At 43.4% G+C, this 25840-nt stretch overlaps 2 long non-coding RNA genes across 2 annotated transcripts in view; both read right to left on the bottom strand.

Annotated features, from left to right (window-relative positions):
- LOC119855813 overlaps positions 1–25840 on the bottom strand; it is a 165124-nt gene that overhangs the window by 90953 nt on the left and 48331 nt on the right. The gene's annotated exons all lie outside the window — the stretch shown is intronic.
- Positions 18359–19199, bottom strand: LOC122460350. Its single transcript, XR_006281605.1, has 2 exons — positions 18986–19199; positions 18359–18405 (listed from the first exon to the last, which is right to left on the bottom strand). It is a non-coding gene; the product is annotated as an uncharacterized LOC122460350 (long non-coding RNA).

Below are 25840 nucleotides of genomic sequence, written 5' to 3'. Positions count from 1 at the left end.
GCCAGCTTTCTATCCACCTTATAGTCCATTCATCCAGCCCATACTTCTTTAACTTTAAGAATACTGTGGGAGACCATGTCAAAAGCTTTGCTAAAGTCAAGGAACAATACATCCACTGCTTTCCCCTCATCCACAGAGCCAGTTATCTCGTCATAGAAGGCAATTATCTATGCTGACTGTTCCTGATCACTTTCCTCTCCTCTAAGTGCTTCAGAATTGATTCCTTGAGGACCTGCTCCATGATTTTGCCAGGGACTGAGGTGTGGCTGACTGGCCTGTAGTTCCCAGGATCCTCCTTCTTCCCTTTTTTAAAGATGGGCACTATATTAGCCTTTTTCCAGTCATCCGGGACCTCCCCCAATCGCCATGAGTTTTCAAAGATAATGGCCAATGGCTCTGCAATCACATTTGCCAACTCCTTTAGCACTCTTGGATGCAGCGCATCCAGCCCCATGGACTTGTGCTCGTCCAGCATTTCTGAATAGTCCCGAACCACTTCTTTCTCCACAGAGCTCTGGTCACCTCCTCCCCATACTGTGCTGCCCAGTGCAGTAGTCTGGGAGCTGACCTTGTTCATGAAGACAGAGGCAAAAAAAGCATTGAATACATTAGCTTTTTCCACATCCTCTGTCGCTAGGTTGCCTCCCTCATTCAGTAAGGGGCCCACACTTTCCTTGACTTTCTTCTTATTGCTAACATACCTGAAGAAACCCTTCTTGTTACTTTTAACATCTCTTGCTAGCTGCAACTCCAGGTGTGATTTGGCCTTCCTGATTTCACGCCTGCATGCCCGAACAATATTTTTATACTCTTCCCTGGTCATTTGTCCAATCTTCGACTTCTTGTAAGCTTCTTTTTTGTGTTTTAAGATCATCAAGGATTTCACTTTTAAGCCAAGCTGGTCACCTGCCATATTTACTATTCTTTCTACACATCAGGATGGTTTGTCCCTGTAACCTCAATAAGGATTCTTTAAAATATAGCCAGCTCTCCTGGACTCCTTTCCCCCCCCCCCCATGTTATTCTCCCAGGGATCGTGCCCATCAGTTCCTTGAGGTTGTCAAAGTCTGCTTTTCTTAAGTCCAGGGTCTGTATTCTGCTACTCTCCTTTCTTCCTTGTGTCAGGACCCTGAATTTGACCATCTCGTGGTCACTGCCTCCCAGGTTCCCATCTACTTTTGCTTCCCCTACTAATTCTTCCCGGTTTGTGAACAGCAGGTCAAAAAGAGCTCTGCCCCTAGTTGGTTCCTCCAGCACTTGCACCAGAAAATTATCCCTTACACTTTCCAAAAACTTCCTGGATTGTCTGTGCACCGCTGTATTGCTCTCCCCGCAGATATCAGAGTGATTGAAGTCTCCCATGAGAACCAGGGCCTGCAATCTTGTCCTTGTTGAACCTCATCAGATTTCTTTTGGCCCAATCCTCTAATTTGTCTAGGTCCCTCTGTATTCTATGATCTCCCATGATCATTAGTTGCTGGAAGAAAGCCTCGTCCATCTCATCCTCCCGGTCCGGTGGTCTATCGCAAACTCCCACCACGATATCACCCTTGTTGCTCACACTTCTAAACTTAATCCAGAGATTCTCAGATTTTTCTGTAGTTTCATACCGGAGCTCTGAGCAGTCATACTGCTCTCTTATAGACAATGCAACTCCACCACCTTTTCCGCCCTGCTTGTCTTTCCTGAACAGTTTATATCCATCCATGACAGTACCCCAGTCATTTGAGTTATCCCACCAAGTCTCTGTTATTCCAATCACATCATAATTCCAGGACTTCCAGTTCTCTCTGCTTGTTTCCCAGGCTTTTTGCATTTGTGTATAGGCACTTGAGATAACTTGTTGTTTGTCCTGCTTTCTTAGTATGAGGCAGGAGCTCTTCCCTCTCGCGATCTCCTGCTTGTGCTTCCTCCCGGTATCCCACATCCCCACTTACCTCAGCGCTTTGGTTTCCTTCCCCTGTGAACCTAGTTTAAAGCCCCCCTCACTAGGTTAGCCAGCCTGCTTGCGAAGATGTTTTTCCCTCTCTTTGTTAGGTGGAGCCTGTCTCTGCCTAACACTCCTTCTTTTTGGAACACCATCCAATGGTCAAAGAATCCAAACCCTTCTCTCCGACACCACCTGTGTAGCCATTCGTTGACTTCCACGATTCAACGGTCTCTACCCAGACCTTTTCCTTCCACAGGGAGGATGGACGAGAACACCACTTGCACCTCAAACTCCTTTATCCTTCTTCACAGATCCACCTAGTCCACAGTGATCCACTCAAGGTCATTCTTGGCAGTATCACTGGTGTCCACATGGAGAAGCAGGAAGGGGTAGCGATCCGAGGGCTTGATGAGTCTTGGCAGTCTCTGCGTCACATCATGAATCCTAGTTCCTGGCAAGCAGCAGACTTCTCTGTTTTCCTTGTTGGGGCAGCAGATAGATGACTCAGTCCCTCTGAGGAGAGAGTCCCTGACCACCACCACCCACCTCCTTCTCTTTTGAAATCAAAAACCCTGGGTGCAGATTTATTTTTGTTTATCCTTCCGTTCAGTTTGAACTGAATTAGCTCATGATCACTTGAACCAAGGTTGTCCCCTATAACCATTTCTTCTTTGAGGTCCTCACTACTCACCAAAACCAAATCTAAAATGGCATCCCCTCTAGTCGGTTCAGCAACTACTTGATGAAGGAATCCATCAGCTATCACATCTAGGAAATCTGAGCCCTATCATTATTACTAGCACTTGTCCTCCAGTCTATGTCTGGGAAGTTAAAGTCTCCCATGATCACACAGTTTCCATTAGTATTTACTTCATTAAAACATTAAAGAGGGCTCTATCCATATCCAAATTAGATCCTGGCAGTCTATAGCACATCCCAAGTACTATCAAAGGGGAGGCTCTAGTAGTTTTCTTCCCCAATGTGATTTTTGCCCAGACGGACTCTGTCTTATCCATTCCATCGCTTCTTATTTCTTTACATTCAACCTCATCATTGATATACAATGCTACTCCACCACCTTTGCCTTTATTTCTGTCTTTCCTAAACAGCACATACCTTTCAATACCTGTACTCTAGTCATGACTACTATTCCACTATGTTTCTGTTATCCCTATAATATCAGGTTTCATTTCCTGCACCAGTAGCTCTCATTCCTCCATTTTGTTACCTAGGCTCCTCACATTGGTGTACAAACATCTTAATTTTTGCTGTTTGGCCTTGCCCACATTTTGTACCCTATTAGCCACAGTCATTCTACAGCCAGTATAACCTATTAGACTGGTATCCACACTGCCCTTCCTCCTTATATACATTTTCCTACCCACAGCTGTATCCTTCCTTACTTCGTCTTCTTCCCTCTCAATGCTAAAATCCGGCGTGGAGATTACCTTGACATCTCCCAACCATCTCCCCCAAATTCCTAATTTAAAGCTCTCTTAATCAGTTGTGCCAGCCTCCATCGTAGAAGTCTATTTCCTTCCCTACTCAGATGAAGTCCATCCCGAGAGAACTGTCCTCTGTCCATGAATGCCTCCCAGTGGCCATACATCCCAAAGCCCTCATAGCACCACTGCCTGAGCCAGCTGTTGATAGTCATAATCTTGTCACACCTTTGTTGCCCTTCTCTAGGAACAGGCAGAATTCCACTGATGATCACCTGAGCCTCAATTTCCTTGAGCATCTTCCCCAGCCTGGCATAGTGTCCCTTGATACATTCCAGTGAGAATCTACTGGTATCATTTGTTCCCACATGAAGGACAATCAGTGGATTCTTTCCCGCACCCTTTAGGATTCTCTTGAGCCTCAGGTCCACATCCCGTATCTTAGCACCTGGCAGACAGCACATTGTTCTATTCTCTGGATCAGCTCTGATTACTGGCCTGTCTATTCTTCTCAGTAAGGAGTCCCCGATCACGTAGACCTGCCTTTTCTTGGTGACAGTGTGATTCTCTGGTTTATCCCCTGTTCCCTCTGGCTGCAAGTTCTTTCCATTCCTATTCTCCCTTATAATTCTCTTCAACCCATCCTGTATCCTCCTAGGGCTCATATTTGGTGTAGTCTCCATTGACTCTTCCCCTTTTCCTATAGAACTAGCCGCTTTTCTCCTCTTCCTTGCCCTTCAAACTTCAGTGACCACCTGCTGAGCCCCTTCTTCGTTTTCCAACTCCGCAAACCTGTTCTTGAGCTCTATTTCTCCTTCACTAGCCTGTCTTTTCCTCTGCCTGGTTCTTAGTCACATGCTTCCACTGTCCATTTTCTTCACCCAGAAGTCTCCCCTCAGAATTCTTCAGTCCTGCTTCCATTTACAAGTCTGAGCTTTTCCCTTCAGCTGCCTCATGTCTGTGCTCCCTAATCCGCTTGAACCCCCTTCTAAACTCAGCCAGACTTTCCACCTGCATCTCCAATCCTCGGATCTTTTCTTCCATCAGCTCTATCAAACGGCACTTCATGCAAACAAAACTCTTTCCAGGTCCCCACTCCAGGATCATGTACATACCACAGCTTCCACATCCAGTCATCTTCATTGTGTCTTCCACTAAATGGGTCACTCCCACTGCTGCCTCTGTATCTGTCATAGCCTTCCCCCCTAAATCCTGTTAGTCTGGGAAACACAAACCACACCACAACGCCACCACCCACATCAAAAACAAACCACAAACAAGTACCACAATACAAACTCCCCTTTCAAACTTCCCTGTTTACAGCTTTGTTTGCTGGCTCCTTTGTTGCTGCCTGACTGCCTGGCTACCTTTATAGGACCCCTAGTCAGAGAAGCCCCACCCCCTAATCAGGGCTCAGCTTCTCTCCCAGCACAGAGCCCCTACAAGCCTCTACACATACAAGTAATACAAATACAAAACCAAATGCAAATATCTTCTCCTCCAACAGAACTCCCACTCAAGCTCCCCTGTTTACAGCTCTGTTTGCTGGCTCTGGAGGGAGAGCAGAGTCTGCCTCAGAACCAAGATAAAAATCTCTTTTGCTGTTATATTCACCTCACTACTCCATGGCTGTGAAACACAGATGCTCTACTGATGCCACATCAAATAGCTGGAGAGCTTCCACCTTCACTGCCTAAGATCCATCTGCAACATCAGGACAGGACAGGACAGGATCCCCAACACTGAAGTCCTTGAAAGATGCCAAATCCCTGGCATCAAGAGGATGCTCATCAGGGCTCATCCTCACTGCATCAGACAACTGGTAGCTCTGCAATTTCATATTTGAGTTCTAAAACCTTTTGTATTGACATATCAGTGTGGGATTTTCACCCACATCAGAGCTATTCTTTTTGGGTTTCTGCCCCACATTCTCTGCAGTGAAGACTGATGCAAAGAATTTACTTAGGTTCTCTGCAATGGCCTTGCCTTTCTTGAATGCCCGCTTAGTACCTTTGTCATCTAGTTGCCCCACTGCCTGTTTGGCAGGCTTCCTGATTTTGGTGTACTTAAGCAATTTACTGTTAGTTTTTGCGTCTTTAGTAAGTTGCTTCTCAAATTCTTTATTGGCCTGCCTTGTTATACTTTTACAATTAACCTGGCAGCGTTCGTGCCCCTTCCAATTATCCTCACTAGGATTTGACGTCCAAATTATAGAGGATGCTTTCTTTGCCTCTAATGGCCTCCAGTGCTCTGCTTTTTAGCCATGATGGCATTCTTTTGATCCTCTTAATGTCTTTTCTGATTTGGGATATACATTTAGTCTGAGCTTTCATTATGATGTTTTTAAATAGTCCCCATGCTGATTGCAGGTGTTTAATCCTTGTGACCACTCCTTTTAGTTTCCATCTCACAAGCATTCTCATTTTTGTGTAGTTCCCCTTTTTAAAGTTGCATGTTACCAGGGTGGATTTTTTATACACTCCCCCCCCCACTATACAGATGCTAAATTTAATTACACTACTGGGATTATTACCTAGTGGTTCAGCTATAGTTACCTCTTGAACTAGATCCTGTGCTCTCTTTAGGATTAAATCAAGAATTGCCTCTCACTTTGTCAGCTCCAGGACTAGTTATTTCAACAATCAGTCATTAATGGTGTCTAGACATTTTGTCTCTGCATCATGCCTTGAAGGGACATTTACCCAGTCAATATGGGCATTGTGGAAATCACTCATTATTGATTGTGCTTTCTGTTTTTGTAAAAAAAGAAAAGTAGTACTTGTGGCACCTTAGAGACCAACAAATTTATTTGAGTATAAGCTTTTCGTGAGCTACAGCTCACTTCATCAGATGCATCTCTAACCTCTCTTAGCATTTCACAATCACTGTCACCATCCTGGTCAGGTAGTCTGTAATATATTCCTACTGCTATACTCTTATTATTCAAGGATGGAATTTCAAATAGATAGAAATTCTATGGTTCAGTTTGTTTCATTTAATATTTTACCTTATTTGACTCTATGCTTTCTTTTTGTATATAGTGCCACTCCTCCACTAGCTCTGTCATCTCTCTATAATTTATACCCGGTATAACTGTGTCTGCTTGGATTATCCTCATTCCACCAAGTTTCCATGATGCCTGTTATGTCAAAATCCTCATTTAATGCTCGGCATTCTAGTTCACCCATCTTAGTATTTAGACTTCTAGCATTGGTATATTTTGTCAATGTTCAGTTGTTTGTCTTCATGTATTATATCTAAATGGGACTCTTTCATCTGACTGTTCCTCACTAGCTCTGACCTCTTTCCTCTCATTTTTAGTAGAATATAGAGTTTTTTTCTTTAATAAATTAATTCCTAAGGTCTGTGTTTGCCTGAACCATGTGCTCCTCGGCACTTGTCATCTGTTCCCCAACCCTGAATTTAAAAAAAAAAATCCTTTATAGCTTTTCTAATTTTACCTGCGAGCAGCCTGGTCCCACTTTGGTTTAGGTGCAGCCCATCCTCCTGTATAGGCAACTTCTTACCCAAAAGGTTCCTAATAAATCTACATCTCTTCTCCCTATACCATCGTCTCCTTCATGCATTGATATCTGACAGTTCTGCCTATCTTACTGGCCCCACACATGGAACTGGAAGCATTTCAGAGAGTGCTACCATGAAGGTCCTGGACTTTAATCTCTTACCTAGCAACCTACATTTGGCCCCCAGGACTTCTTTCCTACCTTTTCTTGTGTAATTGGTACCTACATATACCATGACCACTGGCAGCTCCCCAGCACTACCTATCAGGCTATCTAGATGTCTCATGAGATTTGCTACCTTTGCACCTAACAGGAAATTCACCCTGCGGTTTTCCTGGTCATCACAAACCCAACTATCTATATTTCTAATAATTGAATCTCTGCCTACTATTACCTGTTTCTTGATAATAACCGGGGTCCTTGCCCCCAGAAGGATATCCTCAGTGCGAGAGGATAACATTATATCATCTGGAAGGTGGGTCCCAGCTATGGGATCATTTCCCTCTTCTCCAACTTGATGCTTTCTGGCTATGAGACTTTCATTCTCCTTAACAGCACTGGGGCTGTCAGACAGGAGGTGGTATCGCTCTACTGTGTCCCTGAAAGCCTCTTCTCTGTACCTCCACTTCCCATTGTTCATCCAGTTAAGTCTCTGGCTGGGGTACTCTGTTTCTGAGGACCAGGAGTTGCTTGTAACACCTGCCCATGAGGCAGGTAATCATGCATAAACATATCCTCTCTCTCTCATATATATATATAAAACCACTGGAGAGTTGTTAGTAGTGACTATAGGAGACTTAGGAAAGAGTACAGGAAAAAGTACATCCACTAAGTAGGGGCACCTCTAGAAGTGCACAACCAGAGTGTACGTGTGTGTGTGTGTGTGTGTGTGTATACACACACACACATATATATACACACAAACACACACACGTACACTCTGGTTGTGCACTTCTAGAGGTGCCCCTACTTAGTGGATGTACTTTTTCCTGTACCTCTTTCCTAAGTCTCCTATAGTCACTACTAACAACTCTCCAGTGGGTTTTATATATATATGAGAGATATATGGGCAGGTGTTACAAGCAACTCATGGTCCTCAGAGACAGAGTACCCCAGCCAGAGACTTAACTGGATGAACAACGGGAAGTGGAGGTACAGAGAAGAGACTTTCAGGGACACAGTAGAGCGATACCACCTCCTGTCTGACAGCCCCAGTGCTGTTAAGGAGAATGAAAGTCTCATAGCCAGAAAGCATCAAGTTGGAGAAGAGGGAAATGATCCCATAGCTGGGACCCACCTTCCAGATGATATAATGTTATCCTCTCGCACTGAGGATATCCTTCTGGGGGCAAGGACCCCGGTTATTATCAAGAAACAGGTAATAGTAGGCAGAGATTCAATTATTAGAAATACAGATAGTTGGGTTTGTGATGATCCTACTTAGTGGATGTACATTTTCCTGTACCTCTTACCTAAGTCTCCTATAGTCACTACTAACAACACTCCAGTGGTTTTCTTCTCCCTGGAGCTGGACAAGCAATGTCTTTTTGCTCACAGTAAGAAGCATGTTTACTTTTTCTTTTACATTACCGGGCAAAAAGCAGCTCATGACTCATTCCAATAAAGCAAGCAGTGACACAAATCTTCAGCAAATTTACTCAATTTTGTACTTAGTTTGTTTTCTTAAATTTAAAAAAGTCAAAAGTGTCCACTGGTCACTTTGCCATGAGCCCAAGACTGAATGTCGTCTTATAACAAAAGATCCAGCAGTTATCTTGTTAAAAAGCTAGCTGGCTCTGAGCTCTATAATCTTTCCCAAGCTTGACTAAACTACAGGATTTTTATGAAAAATAAGCCAGCCCCAAAACTTCCCAATAAATTACTGATTTGTTACTGAAGGATACCTCATAAAATTTAGATCAAGGTTTAAATATTTGTTTGCCAGGATAACTCTTTCTTCAAGAATCTATATTCCATGAAAGACATGACTTTTATATCATTGCACTATATATAGTATACCATCTTTCACTTTACAAGCTAGTTTATTAAACTTCACAATATCCCCCTGAAGTATGTAGGCATTATCCCAATTTAAAGATGGGTTAAATAACTTCCTGGAACTGCACAATGAATCCCTGGCACAGCTGGGATAAGAATTTACAGGTCCTGACACCCATACCCCTCTCAAACCACAAAGAATCACAAACATTGGGTGTAAAACAGATTGAAAATATTAAATCAGACTAGAAGAGAAAAAAAAAGATCAGAAAGAGACTTTACGGCAGCACTAGTGACTGGCTGATTTTTAATCTACAACCAGAGCCAGAAATCAACTTCTTTTAGTGAATTAGTTTATCAAACTGATAGATTGATCCATTGTGATACGTCTTGACTGTTAGTTGAGGTGGCAGCTCAACTGACCCTTGTGGAGTAATTAGCTGAGGATAAATTAATCTGTTCTCAAATCTCCCCCACCCACCTTTTGAAAGTTCTGAGCCTTGCTTTTCAGAATGTATTTTGAACAGTTTGATTTGGTTTTCCTTGGAGCTTAAACAAATGGTTGCATGTCCTTCTACTGGTGAGATTACTTTACAATCAATCAATAAAAAAGGAATAGTTAACTAAATATTCCTGAGTGAAAATGCTGAGTGCTTTGGACGTATGTCAAACTTACTTCATTAATGCCAGATCTTTAGAATCTTTGTGTGAACGTTCAGCAGGAAACATCATTTAATTAATTTAAGGAGACCAAATATTTATTTTTTGCAATACTAATCTTAAAGAACTACTTGTACCTCAGGCTAAAGAAATTTGGCACAAATCTCTTTATTTTGTATTAGTTAATATAAAAGGGGTGTGTGTGAGATGTATTAACATTTTTTTTAATTGGTTTTCTTGGTTCTCCCAATATATACCAAAACATAACTGGTCTTTGACATGTATTGTTTTTTTCAAATGTTCCAGCACAAGCTGCCTTGATGCTAGTTGCCTCCAGCTATTTCTCTAGCCAGGATACTCAACCATATAGCTCTGACTTTGTTCTTTCAGAGCATGCAAGCTAAAAAAATATATTAAAGAACATTTTAAAATTATGCAAAGCATTTAAAAAAGCTAGACTGGAAAATTTCTCAAAAATCCTTATATTCACATAAAAACATATTGGATGCGCTGCCCATTATGCAAAACCAGAAGTGAAGTATACTGTGCAAAGAACAAAAAAAAAAGTGTTCCCATTTCTGTTTTCTGACACTTACTGAAGTTTTGGTTCTGCTTTTGGAGGTTAAAAGTTAACTTGATATTACATTCCGCTGGGCTTCCTTTAGGCCTGATTTAAAGGCAGTTTGTCTTTACACACTCACAGTTTTGCAGACACAAATAATTAAGGTCAAAATTAAAGCGGTAATTCTTGACATTTTGGGGTTTAGCTATCTGTTTGCATCCACACAAAAGATAGTCATCTTTCTGAGAGATGTTAATTATGGCAATAATTACTAAGAGGAAAGACAGATTGTAAAAATATAATTCTTTATCTCCTCCCCAAATAACCTGTCAGCTAAGAAGGGCTGAACACAGCTGCCTCTGCTCAGCAACAGGTTTCAGAGTAGCAGCCGTGTTAATCTGTATTCGCAAAAAGAAAAGGAGTACTTGTGGCACCTTAGAGACTAACAAATTTATTAGAGCATAAGCTTTCGTGAGCTACAGCTCACTTCATCGGATGCTCAGCAACAGTTATTCTGGTTGAGGCAGAAGTAGATTGCTAAGGAGTAACACAAGTGGTCAGTTTCTCTGGCTATGTTTACACTAGAAATTACTTCCTTATAATTTACATTGGTCAGGGATGTGAATAATCCACACTCTTGAGTGATGTAAGTTACACCGACCTAAATGCCGGTGTGGACAGGGCTATGTCGGTGGGAGAGCTTCTCCTGTCGACATAGCTACCATCTCTCATGGAGGCAGGAGTTAAGCCAACATGCATGCTCTCTCCCAATGGCTTAGAGCATCTTCACCAGAAGCGCTATAGCAGTTCAGCTGTGCCACTGTATCTGCTGTAGTATAGACATCTCCTCTGTTTGTCTATTTACATAAGTACAAAAGGAATGTAATGTGGGTGTGAACGGCTACCAAGAAGAATGGTATTACTGTATTTTACAGCCACTTTGCACTGGGGTGTAAATGACCTCACAAGGTATCAGGCAACAGCTAATCCCAAAATTTTCTCTACCACTGTAGTCGGAGTGCTGTTCAGTGTTCCCAGCTCCTGTTGCTCTGCAAACCTGGATCTTAGGGATAGATCTCTTTATTATTTTTCATTTACAACATGCCTGTTTCAATAATAATACAGCTGATTGGCAACCAACAACGGGTGAGTTGTTTGTGCAGGACATTGGAATATGGATAGTGCAATATCATGAAACAGTGAAAATCAGGAGTTTCACTTTGTGGAGTTCATGCCAACTTTTCTTATTTGTTATGGCTTTTGGATCTTCAGAAGCCCTGAGTTTTCGATTTAAATTTTTAATTGGATGAAAATAAATAATTTACATTTGTAATCCACAAGTGAGTGTGTTTTCCCGGTTCTTCTCCATGCCTGCTCCATCTACAGCATGAATCTGTTACAGCCCCCACCTAGAGAACATTGGCTGTTCAGGTCAATCTGCAGCAGTTTGTGCTTTTAGCTCTAGAGGTCTTTGGCTTAATCCCCGGTGATGGCAGTGATCACACACTCATTTACATGACACATGCGTTGCTGTTTGAAACTATGGTATCAAACCAGCTGAAAGTAACCGTTGAGGTGAGCCACCAGGACTTTTCCCATTTTGTTTCTTTTTGATTTTCTAGGGGCTATATTTTCTCATTTGAAAGGTTCCGCTGTATATTCCTTCACCTGTTCCTATCCAAGATCTTAGCTAGGCTGTATAAGTAGTTGATTTTGCTGTAAAATTATTTCTAATATTTTTTCTGCAATGAGTTTTTAACCCTGAACAATGTACACACATCAGGCTAATAACGTTGGATTCAAGCATCCAGTACAGTACCTGTAAGATTTAATTGTTTTGCAATATCCCGGGGGTGAGGGTTTGGACTTCCACCATAGCGACTTCTGCTAGTGCTATTTCTGCTCAACACTTGCTTGAAATTGTTTACATTTTATTAAAGACTCTGCTTGGTCTTTCCTTGAGAGGGCTGGAACCAGGTGATAAGACTACCATCATAGGGGTGTTGTAGACTGTTTTTCTCATGTGTTGAATTATATTCTGACATCCTGGTGTACTTTTGATTGATGCTACCCAGGGACATTGAACACTACAAGAGCAGAAAAGGTAGCATGCTCCTTTGACTCAGGTGAACCAGAAAAACCTGCAGAGCATGTGCTTTTTCCTTTTTATATGGGGATTTGAGATTAACCTACAGCAACAGGTTGGGCTGATGGTAAAACCTTAAAATTAGAGGAGAGGGGGAGGAAGAGCAAAGAACAACTCTCTTTGTTTCTTAGACTGCAGAGGTTGTTGATCCAAACTACTGAACTCCCACATTAGAACACGGATTCTCTCAGTGAAGATGCAGATGTAAAGCATCTGGTAATGGGGGGCAGTTTAGTATAAGGCTTCCCAGATAAAATCAGCCATACAAAAACTGTATAGAAGTTTAAGTATGCTTGTGTAAAGGCAGGCGGAATACAAAAAAAGGCACACAGCACTTAGGGCTTGTCTGCATAGTAGGTTAGTGTGCACCAGAGAGGTATAAATTCTAGTGCACACTAGTATATCGTGTACTAACTAGTCTGGGCAGAGCCTGCTGGTACACACTAAAAATGTCTGTATTGCATGTTAATGTAGGCCCATTTCAAACAGTGCTATATTAACTCACACTAGGGATCCTTTGTAGTATGTGCCAGCAGGGTCCACACAGGCCCGTTAACGCATGACATGCTAGAATTTACACCCCTCTGTTGCACACTGGTGCACCATGTAGACACGCCCCTATATAGTGAATTCACATGAACCATTTAAAAAAAAGTGTATCAGAAAAAACCTTCCCAAATATCCTAATCGTAAAGCTACAACTCTTGGTCAAGAACTCTCTCAAGTCCAGGTTTATATATAAGATCCCATTGTGCCTTTATGTTGTCTTTTTTTACCCTTCTTGTGTAAAGAGACTATAGGAAAAGCAACCTGTATAGAAGACTTATACAGCGACTCTTACTGGTCTCTTAGGTAGACCTTAACCTAATGATCAGAGCAGCTTTTAAAAATGTAATAACCTCAGAGGGACATCCTTGGGGAAGGAACCTTATAAGATCCTAACGCTCTCCCTGCCACAACAATCATTTTAAGAGTTCTGTGATCTCATGGGAGAAAGTGTATGGTGTTACTATCGTCACAAACTGGCCACAGTTTTGGATTTAATTAATCTGTGGGGGCCCTTGAATTGAAAACAAAACTTGGCAAACTCCAAGAGGCTGGGAGGACTGTCCCAAGAAGGAAAGAAAGTGGCTATTGCAAAATAGCATGATAGGATTTCTTGGCTCCTGTGATGCTAAGTCAACAAGGCATAGGAAGGCCACACTTTTCAGCAACAATGCTTGGACTTTAGTTTTAGGGTAGCTGAGCATGCTCAGAGTAAGGTGCATTAGTGGGATGGGTATGTAGCTCTCTTGCTGAGCCTCCAGAAGGACCCAGCTCATGAAGTACAACACAGACACTGTGTAACAAATTCTAAAATGTCAATGGTTCAAATAGCTTTTATCCCTTTATGTGCATTTCATATGCGATTTTTGGATGTTTCTTCCAGCTATTGACAGACACAATTGTGGCTTGCATTATCCCCAGAGTTAGAAACAAAATAAAAGGCTGCAGGCAAGTCTTGGAGAGATTACACCACAGAGAAAGAGCAGCCTTTGAGACAGGCAAAGCCTTCACTGAACCACAAAATGTCCACTTGTGCTAATCTCTTTCAGGGCTTATTTGGACTAACAAGTATCCAGAGATGCTGGTTGTGTAACCGATGTAAGAACTTTAAAAATGTGCCCTACCCATCTGTAGGGCAGAGCCCTCCGGACATGGGGGTATGTAGAGCTTGTCAAACTAGTTTTGTCCCCTTCTCTAATTTATAGAAAGAGCAACACAATTCCTTGCTCTTCTTAACCTCCACCCTCAACCTTCGCCTCATCAACATTCCCTTTCTTCAAAGAACTTTTCGTTTCTTAAATATACATTTTAAGGTAATCAAGGCCAAAGAACAGTTTAAGCAAAAGTTGCCATACCATGCAGTGTCTCCATTAAATTGTACTGATGGTTGAATACAGACTACATTTAATTGGGTAGCACACAGAGCTACATTCTTCTGGAAATTATCCACACCCTCTCAAATTTCAGTAGTTACAAAAAAAGGCTTCCAGCTTTTAAATCACATCCTACAAAGACACACTAGAATGTTTAATCACTCTAAGTAGATGTCCCATTCAGTAAACCTAAATGGCATTCTCTTGCATAACGTCAGTAATGCTGAATCCAGGAATGAAACACTCCCCAACTGATTGTCTATATATACAGAAGCGCTACTCTGCCAACATTCTGGCTGAGTGCGCCAACATTTCTGTTCTTATTTCACAACCAAGAAACCCCCCCAGTATGTTAAGGCACGTCCTAGAGCAGAAGTAGGTTTATTGCTGGTAAAGTAAAAGTAGAGCGGAGGGTGGGAGGAGGGCCTGGTAAAGTAAAAATAGAATTTCTCTCATCTGGTGGTTCTGCTGCTCAAGGGCCAGGGCAAACTATTGACAGTTCCAGAAAATGGGTTTCCCCTCCCCTGTCAAAAATTCCAGTCCCACTGCCGATTATCCCACGTTTCCATCACAATGCAGTCCCATTAATGCATATTTGTGGTCTGGTCCAGAAGCACCTGTCTACTCTGGGGAGATCTTCCAGAAGAAGCAACATCTCCTCATGGTCCAGTCTTTTGTTGTGCTTTTGCTTATAAGTCACTGCATCTCTCTTCTCCAGATCAAAAGTACCCTTTGAAACATCTGCTACCATTACCCACCACCATTTGCTGGCAGCAGCTTCTGCACAGGCACGAAAAAGAAACTGCCTCTCTGAAAAGAAGCCATTATCAGTTATAAGAGAAAGCAGACTCCTTATCTTCTGCAAGTAATAGCAAGGCATGACACCAGCCTGGGTCCTGTCCAGGATGAATTTCCCAGGCCTAGGTCATTTTTTCTCAATCCCAGAGTGGGCAGACATTCTGATAATACAAGCATCGACCTACACAGTGAGTTGTGCCGCTATGAATCTCAGGATATGCACCCAGATAGCTGTACTGCATATCACAGCAGTTGTGGCCCCAGTGCAGACATGGGGATTGACAGCAACATGCAGCCTTGCTGCAGTAGGTTAGGCTGCCCCACACTGAGGCACTACTACACTACAAAATTAGGTCAAATTTATAGAAGTCGGTTTTGTAGAAAGCGTTTTTATACAGTCGAGTGTATGTATCCCCACACAAATGCTCTAAGTGCATTTAGTCAGTGGACTGTGTCCACAGTGCCGAGGCAACAGTCGACTTCCGGAGCTTTGCACTGTGCGTAGCTATCCCACAGTTCCTGCAGTCTCCACTGCCCATTTGAATTCTGAGTAGAAATCCCAGTGCCTGATGGGGCTAAAACATTGTTCCGGGTGGTTCTGGGTACATATCATCAGGCTCCCATTCCCTCCCTCCCTCCCTCCGTAAAAGCAAGGGTAGACAATCGTTTTGCGCCTTTTTTCTTGAGTTAGCTGTGCAGACGCCATACCACGGCAAGCATGGAGCCTGCTCAGCTAACCGTCACCGTATGTCTCCTGGGTGCTGGAGGACATGGTACTGCATTGCTATACAGCAGCAGTTTATTGCCTTTTGGCAGCAGACACTGCAGTATGACTGGTAGCCGTCGTTGATGTAGTCCTGGGTGCTCTTTTAACCGGGCTCCTGGGCAAACATGGGAGTGACTCAGCCAGGTCATTTCCCTTGTTTCGTCTCATGGCGATTGAGTCCTACCGGCAGTGCACTGTCTTTTAATCTGCAGCTAGCAGAAGACAATGGCCAGTAGTCATACAGCAACGTCTTCTGCCGAGCACCCAGGAGATGACGATGGATAGCGGTTGTACTGCACAGTCTGCTGCCAGCATGATGTATAAAGATAGATGAAGTGGGTCAAAATAAGAAATAGACCAGATTTGTTTTGTATTCATTTTCTCCTCCCTCCCTCTGTGAAATCGACAGCCTGCTAAACCCAGTTTTGAGTTCTATCCTTGAGGTTTTGAATTCTATCCTTGAAGCAGCCATTCAGTTTCTCGCAAAGCCACCCCCTTTGATGATTTTAATTCCCTGTAAGCCAACCCTGTAAGTCATGTCGTCAGTCGCCCCTCCCTCCTTCAGGGCAACAGCAGACAATCGTTCCGTGCCTTTTTTCTGTGCAGACGCCATACCACGGCAAGCATGGAGCCCACTCAGATCACTTTGGCAATTAGGAGCACATTAAACACCACACACAGTATCCAGCAATATATGCAGCACCAGAACCTGGCAAAGCGAAACCGGACAAGTAGGCGACATCAGCGCGGTGACGAGAGTGATGAGTACATGGACACAGACTTCTCTCAAATCACGGGCCCTGCCAATGTGGGCATCATGGTGCTAATGGGGCAGGTTCATGCGGTGGAATGCCGGTTCTGGGCTTGGGAAACAAGCACAGACTGGTGGGAGCGCATAGTGTTGCGGGTCTGGGACAATTCCCAGTGGCTGTGAAACTTTCGCATGCATAAGGGCACTTTCATGGAACTTTGTGACTTGCTTTCCCCTGCCCTGAGGCGCAAGAATACCAAGATTAGAGCAGCCCTCACAGTTGAGAAGCGAGTGGCAATAGCCCTGTGAAACTTTGCAATGCCAGACACCTACCGGTCAGTCGGGAATCAGTTTGGAGTGGGCAAATCTACTGTGGGGGCTGCTGTGATGCAAGTAGCCAATGCAATCAAAGATCTGCTGATATCAAGGGTGGTGACTCTGGGAAATGTGCAGGTCATAGTGGATGGCTTTGCTGCAATGGGATTCCCTAACTGTGGTGGGGCCATAGATGGAACCCATATCCCTATCTTGGCACCGGATCACCAAGCCAGCAAGTACATAAACCGCAAGGGGTACTTTCCAATAGTGCTGCAAGCACTGGTGGATCACAAGGGACATTTCACCAACATCAACGTGGGATGGCTGGGAAAGGTACATGAAGTTCACATCTTCAGGAACTCTGGTCTGTTTCAAAAGCTGCAGGAAGGGACTTTCTTCCCAGACCAGAAAATAACCATTGGGGATGTTAAAATGCCTATAGTTATCCTTGGGGACCCAGCCTACCCCTTAATGCCATGGCTCATGAAGCCATACATAGGCAGCCTGGAGAGTAGTCAGGAGCTGTTCAACTACAGGCTTAGCAAGTGCAGAATGGTGGTAGAATGTGCATTTGGACGTTTAAAAGTGCGCTGGCGCAGTTTACTGACTCAGTTAGACCTCAGTGAAACCAATATTCCCATTGTTATTACTGCTTGCTGTGCGCTCCACAATATCTGCGAGAGTAAGGGGGAGACGTTTACGGCAGGGTGGGAGGTTGAGGCAAATCGCCTGGCTGCTGGTTATGCACAGCCAGACACCAGGGCGGTTAGAAGAGCACAGGAGAGTGCGGTGCGCATCAGAGAAGCTTTGAAAACCAGTTTCATGACTGGCCAGGCTACAGTGTGAAAGTTCTGTTTATTTCTCCTTGATGAAATCCCCTGCCCCTTGGTTCACTCTACTTCCCTGTAAGCTAACCACCCTCCCCACCTCCCTTCGCTCACCGCTTGCAGAGGCAATAAAGTCATTGTTGCTTCACATTCATGCATTCTTTATTAATTCATCACAGAAATAGGGGGATAATTACCAAGGTAGCCCAGGAGGGGAGGTGGAGGAGGGAAGGACAAGGCCACACAGCACTTTAAAAGTTTAAAACTTATTGAATGCCAGCCTTCTGTTACTTGGGTAATCCTCTGGGGTGGAGTGGCTGTGTGGCTGGAGGCCCCCCCACCGCGTTCTTGGGCGTCTGGGTGAGGAGGCTATGGAACTTGGGGAGGAGGGCAGTTGGTTACACAGGGGCTGTAGCGGCGGTCTGTGCTCCTGCTGCCTTTCTTGCAGCTCAACCATACGCTGGAGCATATTAGTTTGATCCTCCAACAGACTCAGCATTGCATCCTGCCTCCTCTCATCACGCTGCTGCCACCTTTCAGCTTCAGCCCTCTCTTCAGCCCGCCACTTACTCTCTTCAGCCCACCACCTCTCCTCCTGGTCATTTTTTGCTTTCCTGCACTCTGACATTGTCTGCCTCCATGCATTCGTCTGTGCTCTGTCAGTGTGGGAGGACAGCATGAGCTCAGAGAACATTTCATTGCGAGTGTGTTTTTTTCGCCTTCTAATCTTCACTAGCCTCTGGGAAGGAGAAGATCCTGTGATCCTTGAAACACATGCAGCTGGTGGAGAAAAAAAAAGGGACAGTGGTATTTAAAGAGACACATTTTTATAGAACAATGGGTACACTCCCTTTCATGGTAAACCTTGCTGTTAACATTACATACATAGCACATGTGCTTTCGTTACAAGGTCACATTTTGCCTCCTTTCCCGCCACCCCACGTGGCTAACAACGGGGAACATTTCTGTTCAGCCATAGCCAAACAGCCCAGCAGGAATGGGCACCTCTGAATGTCCCCTTAAGAAAAGAACCGTATTTCAACCAGGTGACCATGAATGATATCATTCTCCTGAGGATAACACAGAGAGATAAAGAACGGATGTTGTTTGAACGCCAGCAAACATACACTGCAATGCTTTGTTCTACAATGATTCCTGAGTACGTGCTACTGGCTGGAGTGGTAAAGTGTCCTACCATGGTGGATGGAATAAGGCTGCCCTCCCCAGAAACCTTTTGCAAAGGCTTTGGGAGTATATCCAGGAGAGCCACGAATGCCAGGGCAAATTAATCATTAAACATGCTGGCTTTTAAACCTTGTATAGTATTTTAAAAGGTACACTCACCAGAGGTCCCTTCTCCGCCTGGTGGGTCCGGGAGGCAGCCTTGGGTGGGTTCAGGGGGTACTGGCACCAGGTCCAGGGTGAAAACAGTTCCTGCTGTCGGGAAAACCGGTTTCTCCGCTTGTTTGCTGTGAGCTATCTACAGCCTCCTCATCATCGTCTTCCTCGTCCCCAAAACCTGCTTCGGTGTTGCCTCCATCTCCATTGAAGGAGTCAAACAACATGGCTGGGGTAGTGGTGGCTGAACCCGCTAAAATGGCATGCAGCTCATCATAGAAGCGGCATGTTTGAGGCTCTGACCCGGAGCGGCCGTTCGCCTCTGGTTTTCTGGTAGGCTTGCCTCAGCTCCTTAAGTTTCACGCGGCACTGCTTCGGGTCCCTGTTATGGCCTCTGTCCTTCATGTCCTGGGAGGTTTTGACAAATGTTTTGGCATTTCGAAAGCTGGAACGTAGTTCTGATAGCACGGATTCCTCTCACTCATACAGCGATCAGATCCCGTACCTCCCATTCGGTCCATGCTGGAGCTCTTTTGCGATTCTGGGACTCCATCATGGTCACCTCTGCTGATGAGCTCTGCATGGTCACCTGCAGCTTGCCACACTGGCCAAACAGGAAATTGAAATACAAAAGTTTGCAGGCCTTTTCCTGCCTACCTGGTCAGTGCATCTGAGTTGAGAGTTCTGTCCAGAGCGGTCACAATGGAGCACTCTGGGATAGCTCCCGGAGGCCAATACCATCTAATTGCGTCCACAGTACCCCAAATTTGACCCAGCAAAACGGATTTCAGCGCTAATCCCCTTATCGGGGATGGAGTAAGGAAATCTATTTTAAGAGCCCTTTAAGTCGAAAAAAAGGGCTTCATCATGTCGACAGGTGCCGGGTTACATTGATTTAACGCTGCTAAATTCGACCTCAACGCCTAGTGTAGACCAGGACTGATTAAACCATGATTGCTTAATTCATGTTTAGCATTCAAAGAAGACATGGCCTAAAGCACTTGGGATCGTCAGATGAAAGACACTATGAAATTCAGAGTCTATCCCTCTAACCCTCAAAATCATTGGGAGAAAAGGAAGAAAACATACTTCATTTTGCATTGAGGTTACATCTATATTCATTTGCACTGTTTATACCACCTAGGCCAGACATCACAAACTAAGCTTGATTTAAGGCTAAGCAAAGCAATCATTTATGTAAATAGCCAGCAGACTCAAACATCCTGCCTAAAACAACAACAAAAACTGACTTGTCCTATTTGCACCAATCTATTTACACCAACATGCTGCTCTAAACACAACACTGCCGCTCCACTTTTCAGTTCCCGATTCTTCCCCACCCAATCAACACAGCAGCAGTGAAAGGGCTGATGTCTTGTTAGAAAACAATTCACCTGTGGAGATATCAAATGTGAATGGCCTCAGATTAACATAGCTGTTTTGTAGTAATTTCCAGTTACTAAAGTCTGCTATATAAGGAAGTTCTACACAGGGCCATCTCTACCGTTTTTGCCGCCCCAAGCAATGAAAAAAACTGCCGCCGCGGATGGCAAAAGGGAGAAGTTGCCGCCGATTTGCCGCTGTGGCCTGCGGGACATAGGAGCTGCCGCCGAATTGCCACTGCGGCCGGAGAAACTGCCGTCCCAAGCACCTGCATGGAAAGCTGGTGTCTGGAGCAGGCCCTGGTTCTACATAAGAATTACTGTAAGAGATCATGCACTGGAATGGGCTAAAGGATCTAACAGGACTTTTCCATGCCTAATAGCTATGATTTTGTGATCGGCTGGTGCAAACATAACTTTAGAAAGCATTCAGGTAAAGAGTAGCAGCCGTGTTAGTCTGTATTCGCAAAAAGAAAAGGAGTACTTGTGCATCCAATGAAGTGAGCTGTAGCTCACGAAAGCTTATGCTCAAATAAATTTGTTAGTCTCTAAGGTGCCACAAATACTCCTTTTCTTCATTCAGGTAAAATTAATTGTATTTTAAACACCTTTGGCTCCACATACATGCTAGTGTTTATGCACTTTCATGACAACTAAGAATACCTTTCTTCAAACAAGCTTATTCTCATTAGATTCCCCTGTTCTATTTAACCACTAAAACACATTAGGCAGTGCATTTTGGGGCAATTATTGCACGCCTGGATGATGTTTAATCACCCAGCAAGTACAATAATCCCCTAGAAATGCACCAGTTGAAATACTGTATCGCTATTATAGAACTGAGATCACAAAAACATAAAGGAAAACAGTCCGAATGAACATTGACTTAAAAAGGACGCCATCAATAGCCAATCAGAAATCTTCACTTGAGGAGAGTTTTCTGAAGCCATTACATAAATTTATAAAAAGAAAAAGGAGTACTTGTACCTTTTCTTTTTGCGAATACAGACTAACACGGCTGCTACTCTGAAACCTGTCATAAATTTATAAAATGGCCTATGTGTTTTCAACACCGACTGGTCAGAGCTAGTTCGGCAGATTCAAGACCCAGCAAGGTGGTGTGCATGTGGGTGAGGGGCAAAAGCGGGGTGCATGGGAAGTGTCTTATTCTCTGCAGCTGGCTGAATAAGACATGGGCACAATGTAGCTCTATGTGCCATTTGCTCAACTCTAATTCCAACTTTGTGGAACTGAAACCATTTTTTCCATACTAAGTGAGTTACATACTCTTCAATAAGGGCTATGTCCATGCCAACTTTCAAGCTTCCTTTGTTTTTTCTCATCACCCTATTTTAAAAAAGGGTGAGCTAGAAATTCAGCTAAGGAAAGGATTAGATTCACTCTGCCATAACGTGAAAAAAATGGCTGATGAGATTTTGTTCAAATTTTCCTAAAATACTCATCTTTAAGTGGAGACCAAGCATGGAAAATTTCAGCAAAGGAAATGTTTTGTATCATTAATAGCATATAAAACCAAGTAGGGGAAGGAAAGGAATGATAATGAAGAGTTTTGCAACCTGAACAGTGTGTTCAGTGGTTTCTATCAGCACAATAATAGGAAAGTTGTTTAAACTTTTTCAGTGGAGATTTAATTGTTGAAAAATGCCCATTTTCTAATCTTACTCGCTGTTTTCACTATTTTATGCATGTCCTAATGGCTTATATAGCAGACTTTACCAATGGAAAGGTACAGAACTAGAGACTTTTCTGTTTGCAGAGTGGTTTGCGAAACATTGTAGGAGGGAGACAAATCTAATTGGGAGCTGTCCAGAAAGCAAATTTTGGTGTTTTTAGAAGCCAGCCATAATTAGTCAGTTGCACAAGTTTCAGATATCCCTTCTAAAAGGACCGTTCCATTTGTGCCAATATGTATGATGGTCTATTATGTTTAGGTGTCAAGTCACGACTAGTCATGATTGTAATCTGTGCCTAAGTGGTAAGAGTAGGCTGTGCATGTGTGTGAGAGAAAAAGCAACACACTGTTATAATAGTGTAACATGGGTCTGAATTTGGAGGCAAATCACAGGGGATATCTGCCTTTCAGGTAGAAAAGAGGCAGAACTTGAGGGGAATGAATATAAAAGAGATTGTTTGAGGCCTCTGGGGTTCGCATATTTCATCTAATTAGCAGAGTTTTTGATGGCTAGTGTCACCACACAGTACTTCACCCCGCCCTGTTCTGGACCAACCAGTTCTGGAAAGGACTGAGAACTACATTACACTGTAGTGAAAAGCCCAGACCTTGAAAGTAGTTATCTTTCCTTCCCTCTCTTTCAGAGTTGAGGCCCAATCCTTGCATGCCATTTACTTCTCAAGGAACAGTATCACGAGGATCTCTCTCCCCTTCATCCTTCAGTTTCACTCTTTCAATATCTATATCAGCTTGTTCTGTCTCCAGTGAAAAGAACAAGACACCTATATAGAAAAAAAATGAGACTTTGCCAATAATTTATTATGTTGGAAAATAAACATTTGAGTGCAACTCCTGTGAACTCCTGCTGATTTTGCAATCTGATTACAACCCTGCAGATATTCATAATGGGGACCAAATCTTGCTTGCCTTACTCAAACACTGCCAGAAAGCCCAGTTTTCACATACACAGGGGCAAACTTGGAAATAACTCTGAAATCAGTGGGCCAGCGTAAATAAGATAAGAATCTGACCCAGTGGAATTATACTGCTGTATAACAGAGGAGAATCAGACCTTTTGATTGCAGTGGAGCTTCTCATGTGAGAAAAAAGAACAGGATTTGACCCTGAGAATCTTGTGACACAACGTTCCAGGAAGCAGCCTTTGTTTGCACACACTGTGGCTCTTTTATTTATTAATATGTGCACCCAACAATGCCTATTGTCTCTTTTCATATTAGAGGGTTGTCACATGAGCAGTTCAAGTGACACCAAGGATTGCAAGGCGAAGACAAGTGGTTCTCTGGCTCCAACGAGAAATGCTGTGTATTTTAATACATTAATACTCAACAAATGTCTTTTCAGATTAAATCACCCACATATTTTTAATTAAAAACCACCCAAACAACTATGCTTAACAAAAAGTTAGTTTTCCCACCTAAACAAAGGAATGGTTTGTTATTAAGATGCAGGAGGCAACATCTCCTTCTAACATGGCAATTAACTGAGTGGTCTGAGTAGTCGAGATTCTTATTATAGGTGCTCTCTTTCTACCCCATACTTGCAACTTGTAGGGGGAAAATAAAAATATTTAAGTGGAACTTTGCTTTGCTGTTTTAAAAAAATCTCTTCCTTCTTGTACCTCTTCCTGGCATCATTTAGTCTCTCCTGAAAGAAACAACATGCAAAACTTTTGATTTTTGACAAGCTCTAGCATAATTTAGTTTTATCAAAAGGCTGTTCACTTATTTGTCATATCAACCTAGAACAATCCTTTCTTTGTATTCTGAAAAATGCTGGTTTCTCCCCATGGACTAGATGCATCAATTTTGCATAAACATATCTATTATTCTACTCAGGAGAGACTGGACACTTGGAAGTGATATCAGGGTAACTTGAAATTAATACAGCTAAACTTTCAGCTTGTTTTATAACAAGCAGTAACCTGACCCCTACACATTTCATAATGGAATAAATAAAGAAGAGTAGATGGGAGACAGAATTCCAAGGAAATGATGACATCCGTTTTATGTCACCAGGATGCCAACCTTCATGAAAACATACTACAGTGATGCCAAAATGACTTTGGAGCCTAAGTCCCATTTTCAAAAATGACTGACTTGGGTTCAGACACTTAAATATGTTTTTAACATCTAACTAATTGATGTCAATGGGAGTTAAGTGCCTAATCACTTTAAAAATATGGCCCATTGGAGCCTAAGCCCCACTGACTTCCAAGGAGACTTAGGATTCTAAGTGCCATTTTCAAAAGCAGGTTACCCACTTAAGGTATATCTACACAGCAACTAGACACGTGTGGCTGGCCCATGTCAGCTGACTCAGGCTCGCGTGCTATGTCATTGCTTTGTATACTTCTGGGCTTGGGTTGGAGCCCGGGCTCTAGGACTCTGTGAGGTGGGAGATCCTGGAGCTCTGGCTCCAGCCCGAGCCTGGAAGTCTACAGAGCAGTGAAACAGCCTTGCTATCTGAGTTGCACAAGCCTGAGTTGGCCGGCAGGGGCCAGCCGCAGGTTTTTCTACCTACTCTTTGAGCTATTTAGATGCTTACACACCTTTAAAAATGGCCCATAGTATCCTAAGTCACTTGCATGCTTTTGAACATTTTACCCATACGCTTGTTTTAGTTTTTATAATATTGTATGATCTATGGCTCCAAAAAGGACTTTGAAACACCAAAGGAAATGTTTAGAATATTCTTTGTTAGTGGTCTGTGGCCCCTGCTTTACTTAGCCATGCCCCAAACACACAGAGCTGTGCAGTATTAGTGAAATAGTGCTTCGGGGGCTCCCAGGAGATGGTCACACAGCACTGACTCCTCTCCATCTGTAAGTTTTTGGAGCCTTCTGTTCTACATCACAGAGGGTTAAATGAAAGCAAGAGGGCGTGGAAGGGCTCAAAACACCCATAGAAGGAGGGGGCTGGCACTCCAGGTCTACTTCCGCTTTCTGAAAACCCCCAGAAGCATCACTGCACCCATGGAGTTCTATGGAGCTACGATGGGGTAGAAGAGGTGGCACAGAGCCAAGGAATTAGCTGCTCTAAGTAGGATGAGTGTCTAAATCAGCAGAATTACCACTAGAGAATGAATCACTAGTGAATGGTACACCTGGCCTTTACTCTGTGCCTAACTTATACGGGGATAGAGTGAATGCATGACAAGGAGATCCTGTCCAATGACAGCACAGCTCCTGTATGAGCAGTTCAGGCATAGAGGCATTGGGGACTGAGCAGAAGAGGACTTTGAGGGATTGGTTTTCTATGCAGATGCTCCAAAACACATGTGGCCAGATTCCCAGCTTCTCAGCCCAGAGAAGTGCTGCAGAGGTTGGGGAAGGGAGGTGACAAGAAAATGGCTTTAAGCCAACTCTGCTTTCCCCAGATTCTTTGCAAGTTTGGTGCCTAAGGGTCTGATTCTGCTCCCATGGAAGTAAATACAGTTTGCTATTGACTAATCTGGAAGTCAGACCAGGTTCCAAAATTACTCGCATGCTATACGTTTGCAGGATCAATCCTTAGTATGCAGGTTTCAGAGTGGCAGCCATGTTAATCTGTAGCAGCAGAAAGTCTCTAAAGTGCCATAAGTACTCCTCGTTCTAACAAATTTATCTGAGCATAAGCTTTCGTGGGCTACAGCCCACTTCATCAGATTCATGTAGTGGAAAATACAGTAGGAAGATATATATACAGAGAACATGAAAATATCGGGGTTGCCATACCAGCCCTAACGAGACAATCATATGGCAACCCCCATTTTTTCATGTTCTCTGTA

The sequence above is a fragment of the Dermochelys coriacea genome, chromosome 5, assembly GCF_009764565.3.
Source record: "Dermochelys coriacea isolate rDerCor1 chromosome 5, rDerCor1.pri.v4, whole genome shotgun sequence".
NCBI lineage: Eukaryota > Metazoa > Chordata > Testudines > Dermochelyidae > Dermochelys > Dermochelys coriacea.
The sequence above is the reverse complement of the archived record's forward strand: the minus strand, read 5'-3'. Positions and strand labels throughout refer to the sequence as shown.